Here is a 21,790-nt window from a genome sequence, read left to right as displayed (position 1 = left end):
AGAGAGCACAGGTGACTGAGAGTGTGTGGAGTAGGGAGGAAGCAAACTGCAAAGAACCCATCTCCAATCCTGGCATCAACAATTCTTAGGTCTGCTCACACCTTTTCATGACCTCACAGACATAGCAGACAAGGCTGGAGAATAAATACACTTCCATGGACAAGAGGTATTAAGAATCACAAATCATCAAAATTCAAATAATTTATCCTCCTCTAAAACTTAAAGTTGGATTACAGCTGATTCCTAAAAGCTTATTCTCTTCCATAACAAGAGTGACTTAGGCCATTTCTTGCCCATGTATTCTGAGCATAGAGGTCTGTGTCTGATTGCCCTTTGACCTTCACTCACCTTGTCCTGGGTGAATGGGACGGGTGGGAGCACCGATGGCTCAGCCACCAGCATTGCTCCTGATGAAGGTTAATGGCCACTTTTAATCTGACACAGCAAATTGCTGACATCTGGGGGTTCCTACCAAGTTTTCCAGATATTCCACAGTAATTTCAGTGTTTACACAATATAAAAACACTGACATGGGTCTGAGAAAAGCATTTTATTTAAAGACAGATGGTGAATACTACAAAACTGCTTAAAATTTGTGAAGGATTGCATTAAATAAGGTCTGTTGAAGGTTACGCTAATATAAAATTGTCTACTATAAGTAAACGAATAGTCACCAAACTTTTGGTCGCCTGAGAAGCAGCGGCCACTGATAACTTCAGAGTTGTTTCTTGACTTCATTAACAGGAGCAACTGTTTGCTGCCAGCTTACTCTTGGGAAAGCTTATTCCTTTGTTTGATGCTGAATCACTTTTATGAACATATAGAAACTATTACTGGTTCTTCCTTTTCATATTCCAATGACTCTTAAGGTCCGGTTATCTGTTGCTGCTACTACTGTTGGCTGGAACCTGGGACAAGGAAGGTTATAAACATGAGGCATACACGTGTTAAAGATTTTTAGCATACAACTGAGACTTTTTCTCTACTATAATCTTTTTTCAAAAAAATGTTTTTGTTGATTTTGAGAGAGAGAGAGAGAGAGGAAGGGAGAGGGATAGAAAGAAACATCGATGAGAGAGAAACATCATTGATCAGCAGCATCCTTCATGCACCCCACTGGGGATCGGGCCCAAAACCTGGTATGTGTCCTGACTGGGAATCGAGCTGTGACCTCTTGGTTCCTGGGTCAACGCTCAGCTACTGAGCTGGGCTCTACTACAGACTTAAAGAATAATAATTAAAACTTCTTCTAGCCAGGTCAGTGAGAACTCGAGCAAATTTTGGAAGCATCTTTTTCATACAGGTATTTCAGGAGTTGGATATTCCCTGGTGATTTTAGGTCCCTGTCACCTGGAACAGAGAAACCTTCTGTTACCTTTTTCCTCAACATTTTCAGTTTTCTCTTATTAGAGGCTGGGAACACTTACATTCAGCATTGTAAGGCAAGGCAGGGAAGGTACTCTTTTGTAAAGCCAACAACACAGAGATAACATTCTCTAATAGCATTTGCCTGTCCACTCACCTCCTTGGTGGAACACTTCAGCCCTGTGACCTGTCTCTGCACCCCAATGATTGGACAGGGCACCTCATTGACATTCTTAGGGAGCATTGTTGGTCACCCCCAAAACTGGTGAGAGCTTGTGTAGCCCAAGTGTGCAGGAAAGAAACATACCATATTATGCTTCCTCTGTTTTTCTTAATTAGCATTTATTCCCTGTAAGAGGTTGATTTCTGCTTTGACAGAGATTAATCTAACTATCTGCCCAAACCATAAAAAGAAGGCTAACGTATCTTACTGGAAGAAATGTATAAAAGTTCGAGTTCGTTTTTAATTGCTGCAATTTTGAATGCCCGAAGCCCATTAGCAGAGCTGGTTAAAGTACAGTGTTAATGAGAATTTTTTTCCCCGCTGCCACAGCATGAATTATCAGCCCAAAGTGTGCCCCTTTTCCCACAATGGAGGCAGGTGAAAAAGTGTCATTCTGTCACCACTCAGCCGTAAGACCACTACAAATATTTCTCTCACAGAGGATCGCGACTTTTGGGGTAGGGAGGGGACAGGTGGAAAGGAAGAGCCAGGAAAGCATGCATTTAGGAAGGTCTGAGTGCCAATTCCGTGGAGGTGACTGCTCAAGAGAAAACTCCCTGGACATGGCCAGCAGCGTGAGATGGGGAGGCAGACGAGTAAACTGGCCGCTAAGTGCGTCCTTCTTTAGAAGTGTAGACTTGACAAGAAAGCCTCATTGCAGCCAAATGCGTTTGCTTTCCTGAAGGAAGATATTTGTAAAGGAGCACTGAAGACCTACTCTGTTGTTGTTGTTGTTGTTAATCCTCACGCGAGGATGTTTTTCCATAGATTTTTAGAGAGAGTAGATGGGAGAGGGAGAGACAGCGGGAAACATCGACGTGAGTGAGACACATCGATTGGTTGCCTCCTGCATACAGCACCTCAACCAGGGCCGGGGAACCTGTAACCAAGCTATGTGCCCTTGACCGGAATCGAACCCGGGACCCTTCAGTCTGCGGGCCGACGCTCTATCCACTGAGCCAGACTGGCTAGGGCGAATGCCTACTTTTTAAGCATCTGCAATCTCGGGTACCTGCTGTGTCTGCCAGGTTCGATCTATGTCTTGTTTATGAACACCACATACAGGAGGAAACCGATGCTCAAAGGCCATGCAAAGAGACGGGTTCCCCAGCCTTCGCAGGGTCCACTGTACCCAGGACCTCCCCTTGCCTGAGCTGCTCATCCAGCGAGGTCCTCAGATGCCAGAATGAATCTCTCTCTCTTTCAAGTGGCTTTTAACACACATTAGATAACAACCAAGTACAGCACCTGAAAACTAGGACAAAGTGCTTTATTTAAAACAGGAACAGAACAAATGCTCATCTAGTATCGTTTAAATCACCCTTAAATAATCTTTTATGAACCAACAGGCTTCTATTTTGGGGGTATTTTCTTCTATTTTTTTTTTTTCTAGTTCCTTTCACGTGTGCCTCCTTCCTTTTCCTCCTTTTCCATCTGAAATGTTTATGGTCTCAAAAGTAATTACTCCTTGAAGAGCGTTTTCATGGATGCTAAATGCTACCTAATGGAAGCCATAAGCGTAGAGTCTGCTAGCGTTTAGAGCGGCAAGAGTACACGTGCCAGGTTGAATCAAGTCGGAGGAAGGTTCCTCAGTCTTTGAAACGGGCAGTGTTGCTGGAGGTGGATTCGTATGCCTTTCGAATCCTGTATGTGCTGCAAAGCACCTTGATTACAAACACTGTGTTCGTGGTTTAGGTTTGGAAATTAAAGGTGGTCAGCTGGGCCAACTCCTCTAATCTCTCTGGCCAGGTTAGGTGACGGCTTTCTCATTTCAATACACGATCCATGTTAGAGGGAGTGTTGACGGCACCAAAGTCTGACGTGGGCACCCAGAGAAGGGAAGAATCCCTCTACTGATGATGAATCATAATTTCCCCCCCTTGTGACTCTAGTCCCTCCTCCATGCCATGCGGGAACACTGTGAAAAGCGGAGCGTGTGCGTACGTGTGTGTGCCTGTGGGACCTGGCGTGCTCTCAACCTGTCAGCTCACGGGCACAGCAGGCTTTGTGCAGACACCAAAGAACACAATGGGAAGTTGGCACCGCCAGCCTCTGCACTGCACAGGAGATCCCTGTTTAACTCTGACAACCAGAACATTGGGCGACTTGAAATTCTTGTCATCTGGTTTTCTTTAGTTTCTTCTTGGGGAATGAACGCTTTTGAGGAGCTTGTTAAAAAATCTGGACTTCTGATGGTGAGACTTAACCAGGTCTATGGAGCCATCAATCAGCAAACGTTGACCCAAGTTTGCCATGCCCCCCGGTGTGGTGCTAGGCACTCAGACACTCGCCAGCGAGTAGCCCTGCTCATTCACTGTATTTATGTACTTTATTTTATTTTTTTCTAAATGTAACCAGAGCGCAGGTAAAAACAAGACACGAATTTGAGTCTGCAGTAAACGAAGCTGATGGAGCTGATCCCTTCACTTTCCAGAATTATTTTGTCCCAAGTAGTAATTGTCCCAACCCCATGGGACCACGTCCTGTCATCTTTCCATAACTTTAATATTGATAGTCCCATGAGAGTCCTTGCTCTTTGACTTCTAGTGAGGAAACTAACATGAGATACTGGACTATGCATGGGTTTGATGGGTAAGTGCAGACAATGATATGAATACAATTGAAGATGAAGCCCCCCCAAAGTGGAAAAAGCAGTTCTGAAGAGATACAGTAAGGTAGAGGATATTTGAAAAAAATCAGATGGGAAAGATTAAACTTAGTACGATAGGAGTGGAGAGCTTTGGGGAATTTTCCAATAGGTGAGAGTTTGATTTTTTTTTTTTTGAAGAACGTATCCAGCAGTGGTATAACTATAAGGGAGTGCCTGTACGCATGAGGTCCACTGAGACCACTAACTTTGTGGACCACAGATCATGTTTGAGTGCACCCTCTACTAGAAATTAAGTTAGGAAAGAAAGAGTAATCTGAAGCCATTTTAAACGAGGGATTCACAAAATATTGGTTTTGGAAGGTATCTTTAGTCATGTAGCTTACATTTGTTGAGCACCTACTATGTAGCAAACTAGTTTATGGGCTAGAAATAAAAAGAAAAATGGAAGCCCAGAGGAATTCAAAAGGTAGTGAGAGATACATATGGGACGCATTATAATCGAGCAGGGATATGCCACTAAATAATCATAAAAATGTAACTTTGCACAACAGAACTAGGAGTGACTAACCCTGCTTAGGAATATTGAAAAGGGTGTCAAAATGAGGGGTCTCTGAACTGAGTTTTGAAATGTTAGGAATTTTCCAGGTGGGGAAACGCCAAGGGCACACCAGGCGGAAGGAACAAACAGCCTGGATGTGTGTGAGACAAAGAGATCATGTTTAAGGGATTGTAAAATGTATATACATTTTGACTAGAGCATCGGGTATAAATGGTGGAAAATAAAGTGTAAAAGGTAGGTTGAAGTAAAAATATAAAGTGTCTTATATTTCCTATGAAGAAATATGGGTGTTTTCTTACAAGATGGCTTACCAGTAAATGTTTTTAAATAGAGACCGTTGTGTAAGGCTGGAAAACACAAAATCTGAGTTGTATTGAGCACATGGCTGACTGTGAAATTTTCTGTATTTTTTTTTCTGGTTTAGACACTTTACAATTCTTTATTCCTTCCCCTCCCCCCCGCCCCTAAGTAAAGCCATCTGGTGCAAATGTGTGATCCATTTTATCCTCAACATTTTTGCCTTAACTCTTTTTCTATTTAAAATGCAAAATCTAATCATTATGAGCTTTGCATGCTTGAAGTACCTGCTTATGTTCTTTCTCTGACATAATGGAGTTAACCAGAAAGTCCTGTCTGATTCTGAGAACTAGAATGATTGCTCCCTCAGGTTGGTCATTCCCACCAAGGAACCAACTTTAGGTTCATTGCATAAGGATCTCCTAAGTGATTTTTAAAACGTAATCCTCACAGATGCAGATTCAGCAGGAATGAAGAGATATCCAGGAATATGTATATTAAATAGGGCACTCCAGTGATTCTGGTAAGCAGCCAGAGGCAGAAGGCATAGTTCTGTCCTCTACCAGGAATGCAGAGGGACCAGGGATCCCATGGATGGGGAATGGGAAAAGATTCCTGGTAATTCAGATCCTATAAGTGGATAAAACTTTTTGGAGTACAGAGAGATTTCAGAGTTCCAATTAAGGTTATTTTCATTTATCCATTCATTCACTCAATGAATTATTCACTCAGCTATTTAATATTTCTGGAAAGTCTAATATGTTTCAGACATAGTACTCAATTGTGATGGCACACAGAAATGAATAAGGCATTATCCCTGCCATTAGAGCTGACATCATATATAAGTGAGAGGAAAGAAGAGAATAATAATTGAGTGAGCTAAGTGCTATATAGAGATAAGCAGTAGAAATTTGTAGTAAGCACAAAAACAGATAAGGTTCATTTACAATCTTTCAGAAGATCTTATTTTCTCTCAAATCCTGAATTATTAGCTACATATTATTACCAAATCTATATCCAACTTTTTTTTCTTCTGCAGTCTAGATTCAAATACATAGTTGTCTAATGAATACTTCCTCTTTGATTCTCCCAGGTACCTCAAAAACAACATAAAGCATAAATCAAACTCATCATATTTCCGCTCAAACTAGTTATTTTCCCAGTATTTCTATTTTAGTAAATGGCATCACTTTAACCCCAGTTGACTAAATAAGAACCTGAGAGTTATTCTTCACTCTTCTCTCCTCCCTTAACAATACCCAGGACCTGTCAGAATTATAATATATATATATTATAATTAGCTTGCTATAATATACATATATATATCTATATATATATATCTATATATATATATAGTTTAGTTTTTATGTCTATTGTCGTACCCTCTACATTTTTTTTTTCAGATGTAACAGCCCCATTTACTTTCTCCCTGACTCCAGAATGATTTCTCTCTTATTCATTCTTTGCATTGCAACCTGAATCTCACTCTTCTACTTAGAGCTCTTTGATAGTTTATATTTAATTTTTGGAAAAAGCCCTCAAGTACTGTGTTCTTGTCTACTACTCCATCTTCATTTGGTATCTCTCTTTTTCTTTTTTTTTTTACCTTCTCTTTCTTCCATAAATTTTCAGAAATACTTGATAGCCTTCAGTTTTTTAAATGTCCTTCCCTACCCCTGAACTTTCTCCACACTATGCCATCCATTTGGATAATTCTTTAACTATTCAACTCTTGGCTAATGCATTCTCATCATTTAAGTTTCAAAATACAGTAGTCCTCCTTATCCCTGGAGGATACATTCTAAGATTCCCAGTGGATGCCTGGAACTGCAGATCGTACTACATCCTATATGTATTTGGATTTTTCCTATACATACATACCTATGATAAAGTTTGATTTACAATTAGGCACAGTGAGAAATTAACAATTCCATATAATAAAAGCCTAATATGCTAAGTGTCCAACTGTTCAACCATTCAACCAGTCACTATGATGCACACTGACCACCAGGGGGCAGATGCTCCAACCTGTAGGTTAGCTTGGCGCTGGGGTCCGGCTGATGGGGACTGGGTGAGATGGGCCGGATACGCCCTGGAGCCCTCCCCTGGTCCCTTCCCGGCCCTGATTGTGCACCAGTGGGGTCCCTCGGCTTGGTCTGTGCTCTCTCGCAATCCGGGACCTCTCAGGGGATGTTGGAGAGCCAGTTTTGGCCCGATCCCCACAGGCCAGGCCGAGGGACTCCACCAGTGCACAAATCCGTGCACTGGGCCTCTAGTAATAAATAATAAAATAGAACAGTTTTAACTATACTTTAATAAATGTTAGTGGATGAGGTCTCTCTCTCAAAATATTTTATAGTACTCTGTACAGTGTAGATATGCTGGACAAAAGGTTGATTCATATTCCAAGCAGTTTTGAATGAAAAATCTGCTGTTGCCTTATGTGGTTTCTTTTATCTATAATAATAAAAGTGTAATATGCTAATTAGACCTGACAGCCAAACGATCTTTGGACATCCTTCCGGATGTCCTTCCGGACGTCCTTCCAGGTGAAGCCATGGGGGCTGAGGCAGAGGAGGTTGGGGGCAATCAGGCAGGCAGGCTAGTGGTTAGGGGTGATCAGGCAGGCAGGCATAGTGGCTAGGGGTGATCAGGCAGGCAGGCAGGCAGGCAATCGGTTAGTAGCCAGCAGTCCTGGATTGCTAGAGGGTGCAGGCCGGGCTGAGAGACCCCCCCCCCCGCACCCAGTGCACGAATTTTGTGCACCGGCCTCTAGTATGTAATAAGTTGCTTCTCTCTGTCTTTTACCACTGTAATTATAATGTGTTTTGGGGGTGGATCTCTTAGGATTCATCTTATTTGGAACTCTCAGGATTTTCTAGACCTCTTTCTCTCTCTCCTTCTGGGACCCCTATATTGCAAATTTTATTCTGCTTGATATTTTCCCTTAGTTCCCTTAAATAATCTTCATTTTAAAAAAAATCTCTTTTCTTGTTGCTGCTCTGTTTGTGTGAGTTCAGTGCTTTGTCTTCCAGCTTGCTGATCCATTATTCTATTTCATTGAGTCTGCTGTTGAACTCTGTTAGTGTATTTTTAAATTCAGTTACTGTATTACTGAGCTCTATGACTTGTTTGGTAGTGTGTGTGTGTGTGTCTCTGTGTGTGTTTTCTATCTATTTGTTGCAGTTATCATTGTGTTCATCCATTTTTTTCCCCAAGTTTGGTGAACATATTTATGACCATTATTTTGAATTCTTTATCAGTAGATTAGATATCTCCAAATCATTAAGATCTTTTTCTGCCATGTTGCTTTATTCTTTCATTTGGAACATATTTTCTTGTTTCCTATTTTGATTGACTCGCTGTGTTTGTTTCTATGCATCAGTCATGAAGGAGTGGTCTTATGTAGGAGATTCATTCAAACTTGCCCTAGCTCTTGGTTGTCTCTGTAATTTTGTGATTGTTTAAACAACCTGATTTATTCTTTTATTTTTTAATTTAGATTCTTTATTGTTGAAAGTATAACATATGTCTCCTTTCCCCCCCATTGACCTCTCCACAGCTGCTCCCACCCCCCAGCAGATGCCCTCACCCCCCCTACTGTCTGTGTCCATCGGTTATGCTTATATGCATGCATACAAGTCCTTTGGTTGATCTCTAGACCCCATTATTGAGGGTGAGCCAAGACCTGTCAGTGTTCCAAAGAAAGGAATCTCATTTAGCACCTACTTTTAGGCTGATTGGTAGCCAGACTCTCGAGCAGCAACTTTGACAGATGCAAATGTATAAAGTCCTGGGTGGCTGCAAGGTAAAACCCTACTGGCCTCTAGACAAGGAAACCCGGAAGTGTCCCAGGGGTAACAGTTGTAAAAATGAGGGCTCCAGATGAATGCATCAGCATCTTTCTGGGAGGTTTCTTTGAGCGGAAGCGAGGCCAAGGCGGTGCGCATGGTTGGTGTCTCCCTGCTTACCTTCCCTGGGAGCACCTCCATAGTTTCTAGAAGTCTGGGAAACCTGAAGCCTGTCCCTCAGGCTGAAGCTGCAGGGCAAGTACTGGTAAATAGTAGCTTTTTAGTAGGAAAAGTGGGCTTGTGTTTCCGTTTGCTCTTTGTGTAGTGCCATGAGGGTGGTATTCTAGTGATACCTGGATACCTGTCTTTGCAATTGTTAGAGTGGAGTCCAGGAGTGCCAACCTCCTTGGCCACCAGGACCAACTGGTCCAGGGGCATCCCCGGTGTGGATGGTGTATGCCCGCTGGTTTTATTGAGGCCGCTGGAGTGTGGAGGGGCAGGGCACTGTAGCCATCTGCAGCAAGGCAGCAGGAGAGCGCCTTGACCGTGCCCCGCTGTAGGCTTCAGAGATGTACTGGTAGCAGGAGAGGGTCTGGGCTCTGCATGTGCAGGTGCTGGCTTTAGAGAGCGAGCTGGAGAGTGCCGTGAGCATTTGCACTTGCCTGCCCCACCAGGGAGCAGGGCAATGCCGCCCCAACCCACGCTCCCCAGTTTCAGCATCGCAGTGGGACAGTGCCACAAGGTAACAGGAGGGGGACACCTTTGAGCTCGCCACCTGTGCTAGCAGAGCAGGCAGGGAGTGCAAAAAATGCCGCCTACCAGCGCCTCCCTGTCTGAAGAGAGTTTTGGCTGTCTTCTGTGCCTCCAGCAGATGTTTGCAGATCAACAACTGGGTCTCCTTCATAGATAGACCAGGTGCTTGTTAAACGTACACTTTTCCTCTGGGTTCCAGGGCAGGTGAGACCACCTGAGTCTTTTAAAAGGAAAATATTACTTGCCTAGAGCCTTCAGACCCCTCCGACGGCAGCCCCATGGGTTTTCTAAGCCAGATGTCTTAGGGGCTAGTCTGTCCAGGGCAGCTCCCAAGAGTTGGGGTGCTTGATGTGGGGCACAAACCCCTCACTACTCTGGGAAAAGAACCTCTGGTGAGATTCCTCTCTATTGTGTGTTGCCATGCAGGGTTTTTTTTTGGGGGGGTGGGGGGTGGGGAGAGGAGGTGGGTGGTGTTTGGTGACAGCATGCCTCTGTTGCTCTGGTCTTCTTTTTTGAAATCCTCACCCGAGGGTATTTTTTCATTGATCTTTTAGAGAGAGTGGAAGAGAGAGAGAAAGAGAGAAACATTGATGAGAGAGAAACACATCAATTGGTTGCCTCTGCACAAGCCCTGACCAGGACCCGGGCTGGGAAGGAGCCTGCAACCAAAGTACATGCCCTTGACTGGAATTGAACCTGGGACCCTTTGACCTGCAGGCCGACACTCTATCCACTGAGCCCAACGGGCTAGGGCACACCTGTGCTGTGGAGGAGCAGCTCACCTGGGTTTCAGATCTTTTTCAGAGGGGACTGGTTCATATGTAGCTGTAGTTTGGGTGGGTCCATGGGAGGCAGGAATGCAGGGTCTTCCTAAGCTCTGTCCTGGACCCTTCGCTCTACTCCCGTGACTTTGTAAAAACCATGTTTCTATTTCACTTCAATTTATTTCACCAGAAAAAGAGTCTCAGGGTTACAGATGGACTTTGGTGTCTCACATTTCTAGTATTATTCACAAAGTGGCTGAATAGCCAGCACCCATTTTTCCATGTTAGATTCACCTTGGATGATCATTAGAATCAACTCGACATTTTTGGGAAACGTTATACCATACTTGGCAGCCTAATCGGATCATCACATTTTCAATCATATTTTATTCTGGGGAAAGTGCATTTTCTTAAAGAAGCCTTCTTTTCTCAAAAGAAAGGGTTTTCTTTTTTTTTCTTTGAGTATTTTTCCTACTAGAGGGTTTGGTGCCTGAGGGCTGAACCACAGAAGGTCCTCATTGTTAACATCTGTGTTCTGTCTACTGGGTTTGGGTGTCTTTTCATACTTAACAGGGATGTCATACTGCTTTCAAGCTGTTTCTTCTTTTTCTTCTCCATTTAAGACCATCCTGCTCTGCTCCTTTGCTCTCCCCTGTAGCCTCCCCTCACCACTGAACGGGACCTGGTAGGTCTCCACAGTGGAGCTGGAGGCGTAGTAAAAAGTAGCGTACTTGCAGTAGCTTTGTCCTTTAGAGACTTTCTCGTTCCAAGTAAATACTATTCTCCTTTGGAAAATATTCCTTCTTTCCCTCTTTAGATCTTAAGAAAATATCCATGAAGCCTGTCATTTAAACCTGCTCCTGGGACAGATTACAAACTATAAAAATGCCAGGAAGAAAATTTGAAATACAATGAAATGTGTAGAAAGACACAAAGCAAGTGACAGAAAAACTGCAAGAGTTTGAATGCTCAGTAAAACACCCCGGAGGTGGCCTCTCTTTTTAGCATGTCTTTTGATCTGCAAGTCACACTAGAGCTCTCACCTAATAACATATTTTGAAAAGAAATGACTGGTTTGAGCGCAGGTAGGAGGAGTCATGGGAATGGGCCCCACCACAATTTCCTTGTGAATTGGCCTCTGGATGAAATGCAAAAGAATGCGAGGCAAGGGAAAGGCATAATAAGGAGGCATGATACCTGCTGCCAACACAATTCACTGCAAGCTGCAAGTAATGCTTTTACTTGAGGAAATTTTAAAAGTAATATCCCCTTTTCAGTGTTTTCCACCTCTGATGTTTTTAGTAACTTTTAAAAGTGAAAAATACAACTGAAGTTGAGCAGAATAGAAAAATTACCTACATATTTTGAAAAGAAAAACAAAACAAGGCTTCAGCATCAAAAACAATTGTTCATGTGCCCTTTTGACTTTGGTCCAGATTGAGATACATAGAAGTCAGTGGTGTGGTATAATGAAAGAGTTTTAGACATGGAAAGACTTGGGCTTAATTTCAGATTTAGCTATCACAGTGTTATATTCTGAATCTCAATTTCTTCATCTGAAAAATGGGGGTAAATCTATAGTAATAAAAGCATAATATGCTAATTAGAGCAAATAACCTTCCAGACGACCTTCTGGTTGATCATGCTATGACACCCACTTGGTGCCAGGCCAGCCAAGGCAGATGTGATGCAATTGGTCAGGGGCCTGGCCATTGCCCCATGATCACCCTACAGAAGGAGGTCCAGGACACCAACCAGCAGGCTGCGGTGGGTGGGTGGGGCCTCCCTCTGCGAAGGAAGCCGGGGTGTCATTTCAACAATAAAGATTAAAATAAATAAATTAAAAACTTACATAAAAATAAAATTAGTTATAAACATGTGAATATCCTATCTAATAAAAGAGTAATATGCAAATTGACCGCACCTCCACTACACCACAAGCCATGCCCACCAGCCAATCAGGAGCAAGTATGCAAATTAACCCAACCAAGATGGCTGTGGCCACGGAGCGAGCAGGAGGCTTGGGTTTCCCCAGGCAATGGAGGAAGCCAAGCCTCCTAAACACCATGGCCGACCCAGGCCTCCGCTGAAGGCTACAAAGTTTCAATTATAGAAGATAAGTAAATCCAAGATACCAGGGCCTCTGCTTGGGTCTCCGGGGGGCATGGCTGGCCTGCAACCCACCACAGGCCCCTTGTCCAGGCCATCCCATGCCCCAAGGGAACCGCCACCCTGATCTGGGACACCCTTCAGGGTAAAATAGCCGGTCCCCACCCATGCACCAGGCCTCTATCCTAGCTAATAAAAGAGTAATATGCAAATTGACCGTCACCCCAAGACACAAGATGGCTGCCCCTATGTGGTCAAAGATGGCTGCCCCCATGTGGACACAAGATGGCCACCACAAGATGGCCAGCAAGGGAGGGCAGTTGGGAAGGACCAGGCCAGCAGGGGAGGGCAGTTGTGAGTGATCAGGCCAGCAGGGGAGGGTAGTTGGGAGGGACCAGGCCTGCAAGGGAGGGCAGTTGGGGGTGACCAGGCTGGCAGAGGAGGGAAGTTGGGGGCTACTGGGCTTGCAGGGAAGGGCAGTTAGGGATGACCAGGCCTGCAGGGGAGGGCAGTTAGGGGCAATCAGGCTGGCAGGGGAGCAGTTAGGCATCAATCAGGCTGGCAGGGGAGTGGTTAGGGGGTGATCAGGCTGGCAGGCAGAAGCGATTAGGGGCAATCAGGAAGGCAGGCAGGCAAGCATTTGGGAGCCAGCAGTTCTGGATTGGAAGAGGGATGTCCGACTGCCCGTTTAGGCCTGATCCTATCAAGATCGGGCCTAAACGGGCAGTCGGACATCCCTTGAGGGGTCCCAGATTGGAGAGGGTGCAGGCTGAGCTGAGGGACACCCCTCTATGCATGAATTTTGTGACCAGGCCTCTAGTATGTGATTAATAATTGGTTTGTATGAAATATAAAAACTGTGTTCAATTTTTTAAAAATTACACTTACTTTCAGTTTTCCTGAGGTTAGAATTGGCCCAGAGAATATTACTAAACTGGGAAAATTATTCCCAAAGGAAAATAAGAAGTCCCAGTAGAGTTTAAATAATTTAAACACTTATGATAAAAAAAATAAAACCTACTAAATGAGTCAAACTTTAAATATTAGAGTAGCTAGCTATTCTGGAGTCATATACATGACATACAAGTTAAGTGTATTTCTCAGAATAACACATAATAGATCAGTTTCAATTGCAAAAAAACAAAATAAACAACTGAAATTATATGAATTTTAAACATAACAAGGAAAGGCACTGTGTATAGAGCAATTTGTAACTGAAAATGGCATAATATTTTTGAAGATAAAGCTATGTAGATATAAAAAAGGACAGTGTTATGTTTGGTGTGCAACTAGATTATGCAAATAACTTACATAGCGTTTTCTATTTGCTTAAAAGTTCATGAGGTAGAATATAAAATGACTGACTACAGATTGAATTGCTTCTATGTTTGTTCTCCTTTAAAAAAATATGTTATGTGGTGGGTCTTGCACAGTATTCGGTTCCTGAAAATCAGGTTCTGTGCTTAACTGTCCACCCTTTTCAAAGAACAAAGCGAGACAAAGGGAGATTTTACATTCATGTAGGTGTGGCTCTGAAGGGGAGTAAAATACAGTGTAATACTCCAGCATATGCCTCTTTTGTTATTTTATACTGGTTACTATTTTTAAAAAATATGTTTTTATTGATCTTTAGAGAGAGGAAGGGAGAGGGAGAGAGAGAGAAACATTGATATGAGAGAAACTTCTATTGATTGCCTCCCATACACAGTTCGACAGGGGATTGAACCCTCAACCTGGGTATATGCCCTGACTGGGAACTGAACCAGCAACCTTTCAATGGACAATGCTCCTTTGAGGAGGATGCTCAAAAACTAGCCACACCGGCCAGGGCTAAGCTGGTTATTTTTAAGAAACAGCAGACACAGGTGAAGCTCTGAAAATGGAGTGGAAGTTACCCTTTTATTAGAATGATTTACATGTGTAGGGGAAGTATCCATTTGTAAGAGTGTTTCCCTCTCTGTACCAGAGAGGAATGGTCTCTGAGTCTTTAGAAACTCATATCAATGCAGAGACAACGACTTAAACCTTTGTAACCCCCCTTACCTTGTTTGCTGTGGTTTTCCTGTTAACGGCCCATAACTGGATTCCTCCTTCAAACTCCAGCATCTTTTGTCTTTAGCTGAAGGTGTTATTGAAAGTGGTAGTTTGGGCCATTTGGGGAAGTTTCTCAGTTTTCCTGGGTGTCCGTCCTGTATGTAGGAGGTATACATGTTATTAAACTTCTGTTTATCTCCTGTCAATCTGGTCTTTTATTACAGGGGCATCTCAGCCTAGAACCCAGAGGGTAGAGGGAAAATCACTTTCCTCCCCCCACTGCTCAAAGTCCTAGGGAAGAATGACATTGACCATGATTGGCCTGGGATAGGGGCCTTTTTTGTCTAGAGAATCTATAATAATAAAAGCATAATATGCAAATCGACTGAATCGCCCAACAGCCAAACGACTGTCCAGACGACCTTCTGGACGAAGCCGGGGCTGCGAGGGCCGAGGCTGCGAAGGCCTACTCTTGCATGAGTTTCGTGCATCAGGCCTCTAGTTTTGATATAAAGGGCCTAGAAAAAGGCTAGCCAAAAGGTTCACTCTGCCTGCTTCTAACTCAAAGGATAAAACTTAATTTCAAATATTACTATTTTAAAAGTTGAGAGACTGTCAGCATGTTCTTAGATATAAGAAAAGCTCAATGGAAAAACGGTATGTTTGTATATAGTTATGTGTGTGTTCATGTATGTCTGTGTGGGGTAGGGATAAGAGAGAGTGTGCCTGTGAGAGAGAAAGAGAACATGTAAGTTGGATAGTTACCTATTTGCCCACAAAGAAATATACTACAGGCCTCCTTGTTTCTCTGCTTTTCTAGAAGTTGGGAATTGCAAAAGACAAGGATACTAAGACCTTAGTTACGTGGTTTAAGTAAATGTTCTTGCCTTGATCAAACACATTACTTCTTTCTTTTAAGAATGAGACTAGAAAGGAATAGGAGAGAGGACTGAGTTTCTTCAAGAGGTCAAGAGGTAGATTTATCATTTCTATTTACAAATGAGAAAGCCAATAGAGTTTTATGATTTCCATTTACCACTCTACACAAATCATTAGACAAGTTTTTGCTCTTAGGTTCTTGTTATGGTTTGAATGTTTGTCCCCCCCAATTTATGTTGAAATTTAATCCCCGATGTATTTAGAGGTGTGGACTTTGGGAGATAATTAGGTCATGGGGAGGGAACCCTAACAAATAGAGTTAGTGCCCTTAGAAGAGGAGGCCAGAGAGATAGCTAGACCTCTTTTACCATGTGAGGACACAGAGAAGTCCATAGTCTGCACCCCAGATGAGGAATCATTAGGAGTGTACCCCACTGACACTGTGACCCTGGACTTCCAGCCTCTAGAACAGTAATACATTTCTGTTGCTAAAACCACCCAGCCTATGATACTGTTCTATAGCAGCCCTAACTAAGACATTATTCAAGAATTCCCTCATATCAAGATTTAAAAAAAATATTTTATTTGTGGAAATAGACTATATTGATGAAAACAGAAATTCTTGGAGGTTTTATTCAACAAAGATTTATTGCATGACTACAATGTGTCAGATACAGTTTTAGGCCTGGGATAATGTTGGGCGATGATTTTTCCAGGATTTTTTGTGTTTCTGGATATCTTGCAAGCAGAGGTACTGACAGATTTTGTTTCAAATTATCTTTTCATCAATGTTTGCACATGGCCTGGGAAGAGAGATGGCACCTCCCTCCAGAACAAAGGGAAGGTTTGTTGTATAATAAAAGTAATGCTTCCCTTCAGGGCAAAGGGCAGCTTTCTTGCAGCCCAATGTAAAGCTTTAAGTTCTTAATCTTGAGGTTCCTCATCTTGGGGATTTTGAACTGCAAACGTTCCCTGTGCTCAGCACTACCTGGGCCACATTGCATCATTCCCATGGCATTTAAGTGGCGGGGGGGGGGGTGGTGGGGGGGGTGGGGGGTTGATGTGAACATGAGCTTATTCTTCCTTCTGTGCAGTGAGTAATAGAGTCCAATGTCTTTGAACCAGGAATCCCGTGTCTTCTGCCAACTTCCATGAAACTATAGCAGGCTAGCTTGTTCAATAGCAGATAGGGTTAAATCTCAGATCCTCCACGATTCTTGACAAATGGGAGAGTAAACGAGATTATGTCCCCTTCCTGTAGCTATAGCAAAAGCCATAGACAAGACCAACAAAGGAGAGGAATGTCATTTTATGGAAAAAAAAAAGAGAGAAGTTGAGAGAAGTTCTTTTGTGTGAACGATTGGAGAAAAGTGACAATTCATGGAGATGATGGTTTGTCATTGACTGAGTTGCTGGGGTAGTTGATTTCTTGTAGGAGATGCAATGTATACCTTTTCCTATTGGGGCCTGGGATTGGTGATTCTTTTGTTGATGATTCTTGTGTTGGGGTCTATAACTGACAATTCTGAAAACTGCTCCTTCAATCAATATGATCCCAGGATTTTCACTTCCCCAAAGTGGGAGCTTGGACCCCGTGAAGGTGTCAAGTGCCTCTGCCTTCAGCAGGTCATAATCTGTATATTCTTAATTTAATATATCACCTGAGAGCCCTCCAACACACAGCCAGACCAGCTGCTGGATGGATCTCAACTTAATGTGTTCTACTTCCCTGCCAGCCTGCAAAATTTTACTTCCCTGCCAGCCTGCAAAATTACTAAGATGAACCCATCACATCCTCAGAGGGCACATTACTCTCTTGTTGCTATAAAGCCTGCCTCCGACAGCCTTGGCTGGTTCACCCTGGTCCCAAGTGCAACCCTCATGTGGCCCTGCCTGGTGTGTGGCATCCTCCTCTCTTGGGCTGTGTGTATGTGAGACTAATAACTAATGTCACTCTCATCTGTCCAGTGTCGTGTGTTAGTCATCTCATACTATTGATGGGGAAGACCGATTCATCCTTCAACAGTTGGAACAATCACCATCTATGTATGTTTTCTCGGTGACAACGTTCCTCCCGCTCACCCTAATCTGTTTTCGACACTACCATCAGTGCATTCAAACTATACATTGAAAGTCCTATGCTATCATCCATGCAATGGCTTCCCATCGCATGCAGAGTCAAAGCCCAGGTCCAAGCAGAGCTTACAAAGCCCTAGTGTTTTAGCCATGCTATTGTTATTCTTGTTCTGATTGAACCTGGTCCAGACCCACTTGCCGCTGCTATACCCTCCTGGTATGCTCCCACCGAGTGGCCTATCGAAGGTGGGCTGGGGGCAGCAGTCCATCTGTCTCAATAGAAACCATGGCAGTTGTTTAGAACTTAGATCAATAGATAATTTTTCAGGGAGGAATATTTCATCACTGATTTTGTTTATACTTGTCACCACAGGGTGATAAAAATTATAATCAGTTTTATGATTGTTTTGACATTTTCTGTAGACAGTGCATGTCTTATTGCCTGCATCCATGGTGAGCTACTCCCACTGACCACCCCTCCTTTGCTGTGTCTCCATCCTGGGGAGTGTGCACTCTTCCCTGACTGTTCCTGTGATCCAAAAGGTGCTTTCCTCTGAGTCTCAGGTGGCTTGGACCCTCACTTCTTTCAGGGGTTTACTCAGGTGTCACTTTGTCCTTAAGGCCTCTGTGCCTATTGTATTTAAAATTCCAACCTCACTTCTGCTCTCTGTGTGATTGAATAGAAAGGATTTAAAATCCAGAATAAAATGTTTTGTAAATATTTGTTTTTCCTCTTAAGGTTCATAATTTTATACTATAGCCCAATTTTATATCCACTTCTGAGAGATCATAAAAGACAATATTTTTCATACATTTGTGTTAAATATAAATGGCTACCAGTTTAATTGCATCCATCAGTAGATACAAGGTAACTGTCAGACCCTTAACTTTATTTTTAAAAAAATCTGTATTGTTGAAAGTATTACATATGTCCCCCTTTAATTCCCATCAACCCCTTCTAGCCCCCAAACCCCCAGCCCCTCACCACCCTATTGTCTGTGCCCATGGGGTATGCCTATATGCATACAAGGTCTTTGGTTGATTGCCTCCCACCCACCCACCCTCCCCTGCCTTCCCTCCGAGATTCCGCACTCTGTTCCATACTTCCATGTCTCTGGATCCGCTCTGTTCATCAGTTTCTTTTGTTAATTAGATTCCACATATGAGTGTGATCATGTGATATTTCAGACCTTTAACTTTAGAAATAAAGCTGAAATGAGAAGATCTGAGGACTATCTGAGATATCCATACGGATGTACCCAGAATGTATTGATAATGATAATGATAATGACAGGAATTGATTTGGTTACTATAGACTGGAAACATTTTATATACTTTAACTGTTATAACAACCCTATGCAATTGGTATTACTATGTCTGTCTTATAGAAGTAAAAAATGAGACCAGAGTAGTTAAGTCATTTTCCAAGGTCATCCAGCTGGTAATTGGCTGTCAGGATTTTTGTTTAGGTTACTGCCAGCAAGAGCCCTACTTGTAATTAGAGCACTATGCATTCCCTCTGTGGGAGCAAACATGCAATGAGACCATTAATTATGGTGTATAATATTATTATGGAACAAGTGGGAATATATATATATACATGTATGTATATGTATATATGTATGTATATGTATATGTATAAATGTATGTATATGTGTATATATATGGTATATATACATATATCTATTCAGTCTAAGTTAAAAAAATGCAAAATCTTTTGTTTGTAGATTTGGGACTAGCAGTGCAGGGTATAAACCACAGTCTACTTATTGATGGCATGACCTACAAACATTAGCCCTTTGACAGGTAGAAATATAGCTTGCGATCCAATGTTAATGTCATAAATTTCAATGCTATTAAAGATTACTTGGGTAACTGCAAACCAAAGGTGCCGTCATTTGCATGAAATGTATAAATAAGGCTTTTGACTTGCATGTGGTCGCAGGCATAAATTTGGTTTACTTTTTCTAAAAGGCAGAACTCGGCTATGAGCATTAAAGATGACTCGTATGACCATGTTAATCTTTCCACCTCGTATTTCAATTTTTATGGGAACTTTATTACTAAATAATATATCTCCACGCTCTCCTTTTGGAGCTCCGCTGCCCATTACTTGCCTAAACTACACTCTGTCATTACTTATAGCAGTTTTATGCCTCATATACTGCACAGTCCATGATGGCTGTCTTCCTAATAAATTCTTCATCACTTTCAATATAATCATTTGCATTGCAGCTTCATTAATATCCTTTCATTCAAAGATCCAGGTAGGCAGCATCCTGCTGAGTAAAAGGCTTTAGAAAAATTAATTAGGCCACAGGAACCTGCTTCTGGGCTTTAGTCAATGTCACGAAATAATGCAGTTACTAATATAATACTGGTGGCTTTTGAATAACAGATTAATTAGGAACATCCTTATATGGAGGAATAAATGAGTATTCATGACATGATTTTCACTGCAACAGTAAAATGCAAAAGCTCAATACTCAATCAAGTTTAAACCTAACTCTGTCACCTCAATGTGTGCAGGTTTTTGAGACTCAGAAACATTCACTGTAGAGTTGTCCTAAAGAGTGTCTCATCACACTCATGCCAGAACCTCTCCATTTCAAATGAACTCGCCTCCCCATGGCTCTGTCTACTATAATAATTTAAGGCAATGCTCTCAAGAGTTTTGCCTTACCTGGCTGGCTTGGCTCAGTATTTGAGCGTCGACCTATGAACCATGAGGTCAATGTTCAATTCCCTGTCGGGTGGAGTATGCAGGAGGCAGCCAGTTGATGATTCTCTCTCAGGTCTCATCATTGATGTTTCTATCTCTCCTTCTCCCTTCCTTTCTGAAATCAACAAAAACATATTAAAAAAAAACACACCACGAACGAAATGTACTATTTAAAAAAAAGTTTTGCCTTATGTCCTAGACACCTTGCTTTACTGTGGTCTTTGTTTGGGGTAGAATCCCTTATATTCTAAATGATGTTTGAGCGGATAGTCAACAGCGCCTCTCCCTTTCCTTTCAGAGGGTATCTTTATGTGGTTTGGAGAGGATTCCAAGGCTACCATAACCTAGGAGGTGAATATTCTGAACCGTTGGACTGTCATAGGTGAGAAGGGTGAAAGTATCTCCAGTTCTAAATTAGAAAAATGCATTGAGAAAAAGAAAATGTCATAGGAAAAAGAGGGTGTGGCACCTTGGTGTGAGAATGTTTGGGGGTGAATGCAAACTGACCAAATGATAAAGGAAATTTTTCATTAAAAGAAAAATTTTATAGTCACATGCTGAATTTTAATGTCTAAGTGGTGACTAGATATGAAAAATTCCATTTAGATTTTGTAAGCCTTGACTAAAATTTAAATAAGAATTATATAAAGATTTTACCCAATTTGACTATTATGTTGTAATTTTAAAAGGTAAGTGTGACATAGCAGTCATTTTTGTAAGCAAATGGGGACATAGTTATTCAATGGAATACTATACAGCAATAAGAATGATTAAACTCTTTCTCTACACAAAAATATGAAGATCACAAATGTCATGCTGACCAAAAGGAGCCAGACCTAAAAAGAAATATGCCATATCACTCCATCTATATAAATATAAAGTTCAAAAACAGGCAAAGCTGATCGACTCCCCCAAATACAGCGCCTAGGAATCACTTATCCGATTTTAACCCCCGTAGTGTTCAAAAAGCAGAATTACATGGTATGTAGATTTTTACCCTTGCTTATACTGCTTTGTTCTCTTGATGTTTTGTCAATTTGTATTATAAACTCATTGCAGGAGGGGGCATGACTTGGGGGCACATGAGTAGATCCACACTAGTCTGTGTCCCTCCAGTAAGGATTTACCAACATGGACACATTTGTTGGTTTGGGGTTTCTTAAGTTGCCCTGGTCATGTGTTAGGTTGCCTCCTTGTAAAGCAAAGGCAGTTGTCCTAGTCCGAGTCCCTGTTTCTTGGAGGGTTCGGACTGTGTGGGAGTCCACATCTGATTGCACACACTGAACAGGCCCACCACTGTCTTCTGGGCGTCCACTCTCTTTGGTTTTAGGAATCAACAATGACACATGGTTAGAATTTCAATTCCAAAATCTGGTTTCCACTCCCTCTTCATTTTTTTTTTTAATCCCTAAGCGATTGCCCTTATTTTCATACCCACTTAACAATGCCTGTTATTATTTATTTATTTATTTATTTACTTTCAGTTTTCACTCAAATTCTTTTATTATAATGGAAGGTTATTATCTTTTTATTTGTGAGATAAGAAACATAATCAGTTTAAAAGTCATTTGCTCCATTTCATTAAAATAGTTATAAAGAGGTCTTTG

This window comes from Eptesicus fuscus, chromosome 19 (assembly GCF_027574615.1).
Source record: "Eptesicus fuscus isolate TK198812 chromosome 19, DD_ASM_mEF_20220401, whole genome shotgun sequence".
NCBI classification, from domain to species: domain Eukaryota; kingdom Metazoa; phylum Chordata; class Mammalia; order Chiroptera; family Vespertilionidae; genus Eptesicus; species Eptesicus fuscus.
Note: the sequence above shows the minus strand (reverse complement) of the source record.